We start from the raw sequence: 9,894 nt of genomic DNA on the forward strand, positions 1-9,894 counted from the left end.
TCCTGGGTGGGGGCAAAGGGCTTGCAGGAGGGAATAGTTGGACGAAGGAATCCACCCTAAGCCCTTGCCCTTTGTTTCCAGCCAAGGTAAAGGGGAGGATCCTGCGAAGGGTCCCTTCGCAGCCACCTTGCTTTCTCTGAGTTATGGGAGGTCTGCCCTTGAGCCAGCTGGGAAAACACAAAGGATGCTCATGACTGGGCAGGCTGGAACACAGGCCTTGCTGCTTCGTTCTCCCAGGTGCCTGGGCAGTTGCCCTGCTGCTCTTGAGGGCTTCCTAGAGCACAACCAGGTCCTTTGGTCAACCCTCTCCCCAATTTTACAGATGAAGAAACAAAGGCTAGGGGTTGTATTCAGTGACCGGCCCAAAGTTACACTGCAAATAGCCACGGGGCAGGGACGAGGCCCCTAGTCTCCTGTCTCCTAGTCCTGTCCTGTTGTTGGCTGCAGGAAGTTGGGTTGATGAGAAATTATGGTGGGTTCCAGGCAGGAACCCCCTGCTCAGCCCCAGCTCTCAGAACACACAAAGTTTATGTGTAGCAGTTAAAACTGGAGCAGGTGCAGCAAGTTATACAAGGCACCTGTTTGTGGAAAGAGCTAGGAAGGGCTTTCTCTCACATCCCTGCTCCCAGCCCCAGGAGGTCCCAGCAGACACAGAAACTCCCAGGATGCCCTGGGATGCTGCTGGGCCTCAGTGGCCACTCCCACAGCAGTGGTCAGGGTGGCCTTCTCCTTCATCTCACCTACACCCCTTCCCTGCCCAGCCCATCCTGCCTCTTCCTAAGTGCTATGGAAAGAACCCTGAACTTGGCCCTAACTAGCTTTGTGACCTCAGGCTGCCGTCTGCCTCTCTCTGGGCTTGCAACTCAATTTCCTGACTCAGGACCTGATAAGAATCTTATCTGACTTTGTTGCTTAGAAGTCTTTGGATACTTAGGATCCCAGGAGAGCTAAGCCAGAGCCCTGTCTCAGAGTACAGCTGGCCTTCCAGGGGGGACCACTGTTAGACAGAGAACAGGAGATCGTGAAGTTAAACCCAGAGGACTTCTGGGCAGTGCAGGCAGGGTCTAAGAGTCCGAGTGCTTGCCTACTGTCTTTGCCTGGAGCTTCTCAGCCCTTCTTGTGCTCCCAATGGCCCTGAGATGATTCAGGGAATCTGCCTAGGTACTGAGGTGACCCCTCCAGGGACGTGGGATATCTTGGGTTCTCAGGCACCTTCCTCTCTACCTGCTTTCTTTGGCTGCCCCTCCAGAAAGGGTGAGGAAAGCTTCTAATATTTGGGCTGTTGGTCCCAGTCAGCATTATCAGCCCCGTCTTGTAATGCTGGGGTGAGCCCCTTGCTGCTTGGTTTCCCTTCTTTGTGGCCAGGCCTGTCCCCACCACCTCCCCTCCTCCCCCCATCCCAGCCCCCAACCCCAGCTCCCTGGAGGCCAGGACTGCTCCGCCTTGCCTTCCTGTTTGTAAGTGGTTAGGTCCTGTGGCTTTTCTCTTGTTGTCTCCTCACAAGGCAGGTTATCTCAGCTGCCATCTCTGCCTGCTGAGGGCCCAGGCCCGTGCAGCTGGAGGGGAAGCCTTGGTTTTCTCTGTCCTCATGTGCCTCTCCACCCTCTGGACCCACTCTCCCTCAAAGGCTTTAGGATGTTGAAGACCACTTCTCCCTCTTTCTCTTCCTTGCCCAGTCAGCTTCCGCCTTCTCCTTCCAAACCCTCCTCCATCTATACTCATTTCCTCGAGGAGCCTTCTCTAATGGGCCCCCTGTGACTCTGAAGTTGCCACCCCAGCATCCACAAGTCCATCCCTGTGGGCCTTGTCAGCCTCACCCAGGACAAATGTGTACTTGTTACAACTTTGTAAGATGTGGGTCGGTGTGTTGGTATATATGTACGTCCACTTCTCCCCTCAGTCAGGCCTCTCTCAAGGTAGGAGCCAGGTGTCCCTATCAGAACTGAAGCTTTAGGTTCAAACACGCTCTCTCATACACATACACCAATATCTCACACTGATCTGTGCCTCACCTGTCAGATGGAGTACACCCCAGGACAGGTCCTGTGTCCTTTTCTCCCTAGTCTCACCTTTACCTGTCCACAGCCTTAGTTTGGCACACAAAGTGGGCTGCCCCTGAGGTCAGTGAGGTGGGGATGGGAGTAAGAGATTGAGAGCCTGGAGTCTTCTAGGGTCCTGGGCCCAGGTCCCAGCAGCCTCACCCCTCTTATGTGGTGAAAGGTTGTTCCTACCTTCTTTCTACTGCCAGCTGCACCCACCCCTACTCTTTATCTTGGCCCCTACTGCCCTTCCCCCCATCATCTCCAAGTGGGGATCAATCTCTGCAATAAGAATATCAGAACTGGAAAAGACCTTGGAGGACATTTTATATCAGAGCCCAAGTGAGCTGAGATTGTCCAGGGAGGGCCTGGCTGGAGCAGCAGCTGCCACCAAGGGGGCGGAGTTTGAAGTGTCAACTTGAACTCTCCTCCACAAAGAGAAGCACCAAGACTCTCCTCTCAGCCATCATCAGGGGTTTAGTTTCTCTCATCCCCTGGGACTCTGGCAACAGACAGATTTTGGGGCAGGGGTGAGTCAGGCCTCTCTCACTGAAGGGACTGTGTTCTGAACGCACCCCCACTGCCCTTCCAGTCACCCTCCCAAGCACTAGCCTAATTCCAAAGTGTGGCTTCCTGTGTCTCTTGTGGGAGGAGGTACTGTGTCCAGTACGTACAGCAGAGCTTCCTCTAGATGTGTCTGCAGGCCTGAGCTGGGCATGTCCCCAGTGGCATGTCTGTGTGGCTCTCAGCCTGCTGTACCTTCCTGGAAAATGAGACCAGGAATCTTTGGAGTCTCTTAGGGCAGCCTGTGCACCTGTGCATTCAGGTCTGTATTCTTGTATCACGCTCGCACTTGCATCCACAGCTTCTGCCCTCAGGCACCTGTCAGTCAGTCATGCAGGCCCCAGGTGTGGTGGTGCCAGCCTAGAGCTGGCCTTCCAGTCCAGCACCCCGTTCCACACCCAGGTGTACAGATGTCCCACACACCACACACCCATTCTTACAAAGCTCATCTCTGGATTGTTCTTATTGTTTCTGTGTCCCTTCCCTTGTCCTTGATTTTGTTCCTGTATCCATCTCTGGCCCTGTCCTATTTCTCCTGGTTTGAGGCCCAGCAGAGCTGGGAATCATCTGAGGACCCAGAGAGAAGTCTGGGATTCAGGGACCATGAACCCCTGGTGGCTAGGCCTCCTCAGTTCCACCCTTCTTCAACCCCAGCCTCAGGGTGGGAACTAGCAAAAGTCCCAGCCCCTCCCGAAACCTCCTGGCCCCAGAAACTCTGTGGATGAGGAGACTGGGCCTTGCTCTTTCTCCTAAAACACACACATATACACAAATACATACACAGGTACACACGCAACGGCGGTGGTCTTTGGCCTTGGGCATTGAAGACAGATGGAGGAAAAGCATCTCCTGCTGTTGAAGGTGAGCAGGGACACCAGCCACCCCAGTCAGGACAGAAGAGGGTCTGGGCTGGAAACTGTTGGAGTGATGAAGACACTCAGGTCTGACTTGCCCCAGCTCGCATGGATCTATGGCAGAGCTGGCCCCAAATCCAGCCCCTCTGGCTCCCAGTCTGTTACTCTCCTTTGCCGGGCAGACCACCTCCGGGGTGATGGCTATGGGGGCACCTTAAGTGGGGTTGGGGGGAGCAGATGCTTTAGGAGGAGGGGCCCTGAAGGGTGGGGGTCTAGGAACCCAGGTTACTGCACAACTTTGATATTCTTATGCTCTTATCGCCTTGGGCAGCTACTTCCCCTCCACCCAGGGTCAGAGGCAGGAGTGGTCTCTTAAAGGAGCACTGACCCATTTCTGGCCAGCTGGCCCTACAAGGCTGCTCTTCTCACCACTCTCCCTTCAGACCCTAGGGGTGGCAGCCCTGTTCCCCCTTTCTCTGTCTCATTTTAGGGGTCCTTGGGTAGATAACAATTTTCCAGGTTAATGGCCCCCTTTCTGAAGGGAAGAGGGTGGGGCGACCTCCCTTTTCACTGCTCTCCATGCCAATCCTCTTCTGGGCCCTGAAGTCTGTGTGGGCCTGTCCCTTCATGGGGTATGCGGAGAAGGGGCCCATGGCCTTCTGGGAAGGAGTCACTGATGATTCTCACCCCTCCGACCTCCCCCTGAGCCCATTCCTCTTGATTGCAGAACAAGCCCATTGAGGGGCTTGGCAAACGCTGGGGAAAAGGGCGTCTGAGCCCCAGCCTGTCCTAGCTCCCCTGCACAGACCCACACCCAGTTCCCCTCCCCACAAGGGGCCCTGGGCTAGGCAGCTTCCTGCCTTCCCCATGGGGAAAGCGGGGGTGTCATGCAGGTGGGTGGGCCCTGTGCCCACATCCGGTGGCTGCCAGAATCTCCCCTCAGAGTGGAGCCTCTTTCTCTTCAATCCTCCAAGCCCCCTTTCTCTCCTGCCCCCACAGCACCCAACTGCCTTAGAACCTTCGTCCTCACCACTGCTCTGTCCTGCCCTCCTGTCCCTACAGACCCTAAGGGAAGCAGGAAACACCAGCTTAAGGGAAGCAGGAAACCCCAGCCAAGTGCTAACAGGCCCACCTGGCCCGAGTTTGACCCCCACACTGTGCCAAGCATCCTCCAGGCCAGACCTGGTCTCTTGCAGGGTGGGGTGGTCGGGGAAGGAATGGGTCTCCTGGGGCTGGGGGAGGGGTGGATCTGTGGGTGCTGAGGATAAGGGTACTGTGGTTTGCTGGCCTGGAACCCCACTTCTTGCCTCTGTACCTTGGTGCATGTACTCTCTGGGGTACCTACAGGAGCCAAGGCCTAGTCTGAATGCCACTGTTGTCCGGAAGGGAAGGGAGTTTTTTGGGCTGGGATCAGTGGGGGTGGGGCTTAGAGAGAGGGCCTTTTCTCCTGCTGGAACTCAGGACTCCATGTTTTGGGCACTCATTGAAGGCCTTGGCAGGGGGCCCTGTCTCCCACCTCCAATGCCCTGGGCCGGTCCCAGACTCTTGAACCATCCCCTGGAGCTTGTACCATGGGGGGAAGGGCAGGCCTGGGAGCCCGGAAGCCACCTGCCTAGGAAGTGTGAGATGGTCCCTTTGGGCCTCCTCCCACCAATACCCAGGCCTGTCTTTGGTTTCCTGTCAGTCTGTCCTCCTCCCCAGGGAGGGGAGGGGCACGCTAATCTGCGCTGCGGTGTGGGGGCGGGCTCCAAGTCCGTTGGGCGCCCTGAGATCTGGCCCACGTGGCCTTGGGGTTATAAGCCCTGCCCGCCCTGAGGGGGACCCCATTTCAGAGCCTGGAGCACAGGGCTTGCTCCCCTCAACCCTGCGGCATCAGGTAAGATCAGAACCTTTACTTCAACCCCAGCCGGGGCTCCTCAACTCTGGGCCTCAGAGCAGAGGAGGGGCTTGGGTTATGGGCCCTGGGTGGAGATGCTTAGGGGATAGGGTTGGGAGCTTGGGGGCCAAGGCTTAGTAGCAAAGCTGTAGGCAAAGAGGTGGAATAACCCCCATATCTACCTGTCTTTATGGTTGGACAGCTCCTCAAAAGCCTGGGTCTTGACTTTCTGGGTCTTGACTTCCTGGGTCTTGACGTCCCTCTAGTACAAGGAAGGTGAAATGGCTTCTGGCCCCCAAATGAAGAAAGAGGTGTCCAAGGTTTTGTGGGAGGAAGGCTGGAGAGTAGTGTGGGGGCGACGAAGGGTGGTCAGAGGCTGAAATGTGGGGCGTGGTGTCAGCCAAGAGGCCCAAGGGTCTCCCTCTGCCCAACATGGCCCCCATCCCCTTTGCTACACCCTTGGGTCCTGCCTGGGGAGCACCCAGGCAGTGAGAGAGCCAGGGCTGTGGACTGGTGGGGAGGCTGGGGACCCATCCTTGGGGAGGAGACTATGGCTGCCTTGGAGGGCGGGCAGTGTGGCTAGGAGGGGTCAGCCAGTGGTCGAAGAACTGGGGACTGCAGTGAGGCCTCTAGAGTAGCCAAGGTCTGTACCTGAATGTCCCCCAAAGTGGGGGGATGGGGTGGAGCCTTAGGGGGAAGGGAAGAGGGAATCAAAGAGGAAGTGGGGGGAGGGAGGTAGAGGAGGCAAGGTCTGGCGCCATGCTGAGTCACCTCCCACAAGGCCCAGGGCGGGCCCTCTGGGGCCAAGGGGCAGGGTGGTTGGATCTTAGGAAGCCACGGGGAGGGCCTGGGGGGCTCTCGAAACAGGAGTCTGGAGGAGGAGCGGGCGGCCTGAAGAGTACACGCAGATGGACAGACAGACAGTGCAGTCACCCATAAAGTAGAAAGCACTACTAACAGCACTGGAGGGTGTAGTGTTTCCTACTTTATGGATGAGTGTACTGTGGGCTTCGGAGACCACGCCACCGCCCGCCACCGCCTGCCACCGTCCTCCTGGATGCTCAGGACCGTGTATGACAGGTGAGTACCACCCCTCCCAGACCCCCAATGGCCTCCACTGCCCCCATGGTGCTGTCCTTGCTGGTTCCCGTCAACCAGAAAGGGGACACACCACACCAGCTCCTCTGCTGCCCTGAAGTCTGGGGGCTGGGTGCGGGAAAGACTGGATCATGTGGACCCCTGACGCAGCTGTGGAGAGGACCGGAATGGGGGCCCAGCTGCAAGTGGACAGATGCTGGGATGAGGAAGAGGCCGGACAGGAGGGTAGATGGAGGGCAATGGGTGGTGGCATCAGGGTCCCCACATGCTAATAAAGAATGGACTGTGTCTCTTTTGTCTGAGATTCTGTTGTTGGGGGGCTGCATGGGGGGAGCAGGCACATGGACGGGATGGGGGCACAGAGAGACTGGGAAGGAGAATCACTCCCATTCTCCCAAGGATATGCAGTGGTTAAGAGCTTGGCTGCTAACCAAAAGGTTGGCAGTTCGAATCCACCAGCTGCTCCTTGGAAACTCTATAGGGCAGTTCTACTCTATCTTATAGGGTTGCTATGAGTTGGAATTGACTCAACTGTAACGGGTATGAGACCAGAAAGGTCCCTGGGTGGCACAAATGGTTTGCCCTTGACTGCTAACCTAAAGGTTGGCTGTTTGAACCCACCCAGCTGTCAGTCTGCTTCCGTAAAGATTACAGCCAAGAAAACTCTATGTAGCAGTTCTACTCTGTAACACAGGGGGTTGTCATGAGTTGGAATCCACTCAAAGACTTTTTTTTTTTTTCCAATGAGACCAGATGAGGTCTCACAACTGGAGGAGGGAGGGGCCTGAGCCACTGGAGGGAGGACCTTCTAGCCATCTGAGGAAAGGGGACAAGACCTGAAGGGGCAGTGTTATGAGGGGCCCTCCCACCTTTTACCTCAGGTCTGGCGCTGCCCTGCCCTCCACTTGCTCTCCACCCCTCCAAACTGAAGGCTGCCTGCCTTCAGTTTTAATCCAAGAAAGTCTAGAGGTCTTTGGTAGTATAAGAATTGGGTACAAACATACCGTAGCACATACGCGAAGTATCTTGTACATAGACAAGGGCACACATACTAATATGCAAAGTAGACACACATACCCCAACATATGTGTGTCTTTACACACAGAGGCTCCATCCACATATACTATTAGCACATCATGTATAGTGACATACATACATATGTGACATGGCTGGCATGTCACACAATGACACACAGGGATATACACACGCCCAGGGCACATACATATTCAACAGTACATGAAATGATATAAACATGACACATCAATGGTAGAGATACATATAAACAGACGTAGAAGAACATCCAAATGTATACATAGTGACATTCACACAACCAATGCTGTGGCGGTATACACACACACATAGTGACACATTCACACATAATGATACATATAAAATACATAGTTACACACACACACATACACATATATATCCACACAAGGATACACAATACATAATGACACTCATACAGTTGTGTAAATAAGTTCAATGACATACAATGACACATACATATAATGGCATTCATATACATATGTCATGACGTGCGTGCTGTAATTTATAAACTTACACAATGATAGCCTCACCCACACATAACATCATACATATAGATGCTGGCAAATAGACATATACACAATGACACACACATAGAAACACGCATACATATACACCCAATGAGACCCACAGACACCTAACAGCACATACATATACAGTAGTGACACACACACACAGCAATAAATATATGTATTCTATAAGGCATACTATATATATGCATGCACATAATGGCATGCATATATGCCTTGACATAAACATCGGCAACACACATCTTGTGGTGGTGTGCATATTGATCTACACACTGCTTTAGGGAAGTGAGGGTGTAACCTCCTCACCGTGCACTGCCACAGTTCCGTCAGAGGCTGCCTGGGGTGGAACCCAGTCAGGGGCCCTGTGGTTCAGTGCCGCTGCTATTCCCCAGGGACGCCACAGGAGGGCCCCAACGTTGGCTGAGACTGGCTTGTCTGCTCATGGACAGTGTCTAGGTTCAGAGAGGAGAGGGGCTACCTCCCCACAACCTCTCCCAACACCCCTGTGTCTTGGGACTCTGTTTAGGCCCCCGCCCCCACATACAGGTGGATTCATGGGTGGGTAAGTTCCCAGGTCCTTGTTCCAAAAAGCCATTTTTCCACAGCAAGAAGGCCTAAGGCTAGACAGAAGATGAACTTTCTGACAGGGGCAAAGCCAGCCCAATAGGCCATGTGGTTTCCTCTGCTGGCCGGAGACAGCCAGGTCACCCCCAAATGCGGCCTGCCAGGAGGAAACCGAAGCAATTCTCTCAGCCTATTTCCCCCTATCTCTGCTTCTGTCTTCCTGTTTCCATCCTCTTGATTTCTCTGTCTAGCTCTCTGTCTCATCTCGAATCCTATCTTTTCTATTCCTGTTCTTCATGGCTGGATGTCTGTCGGCCTGTCATGCCACCCCCTGTCTTTATCTCTCCTCATTTTGGGCTGGGCCTCGGGATGTGGGGCGGACCGCCTGCAGCCCCCTTGCCTCTGCACTCCGGGAGGTGTGAGGGCGTGTGGGGAGGATGAGGGGTGGGAGGCCACATGTAGGGGGCGCTGGGCCAGGATCCTGCGAGGAACCTGCTCTTCCTTCTGCTCGGACCCTGCCACCCGGTCCAGCCCACCAGTCCAGCGCCATCGCCATGGAAACCAGCAGCCGACTTCCTATTGGTGGGCGAGAGGGGAGGAGGAGGGGGAAGGGAGGGCTGACTTTCCTCTCCGCTCGCTCCCGATTCTGAGGCTCAGCCCTCCTCCGCGCCCACCATCTCGGGGTTCCGGGGCTGTAGCAGACCCCTGCAGTCCCCAGAGCCGAGTCCAGAGGGACAGAGACTATGAGGCAAGCAGCCCATCGACCCAGGCCTCCTTAGAACAGCCCGGCGACCCAGCAGCGAGCAGCAGCCGATAGAAGAGCGGAGATAAAGGACCACGGCGCACCACTGGGGACCACCCCAGCAGCTCCCGCGGACCCTAGTCAGGCTGAGGGGCCGTGATGGATGGCCGGACTCACAGACACTGACAGATACACAATGACACCGATGCACACAGCTGCACAACACTGACACTCAGATACAACCAGTGACAGCATTGCACGCTGCCATAGCCCTGCAATAGACCCCCCCCCCACAGAGACAACTGGTAACTCTGACACAGGCCCAGACAGTGACATACGGCACCACCCCCCCGCCCCAGCGCTGACCCACGCAGACAGACCTGGAGACACACACTATCACCCTCACCCAGGGGCCGCTGTTGGTGGCCTCTGCATATCCACCCTGCCCCCACAGGGACACCCTCCCTTCTCCACACACTCACACATAAAGCCACGAGCAAACATAGCTTGCATACCCCTGGCTTCAGCTCCCGCAGCTTCGACTCCTTCTGCAGCCTCCCATCGTGGGTAGCGAAGAGCT

Source organism: Trichechus manatus, unplaced genomic scaffold (assembly GCF_000243295.1).
Source record: "Trichechus manatus latirostris isolate Lorelei unplaced genomic scaffold, TriManLat1.0 scaffold00054, whole genome shotgun sequence".
Lineage (NCBI taxonomy): Eukaryota > Metazoa > Chordata > Mammalia > Sirenia > Trichechidae > Trichechus > Trichechus manatus.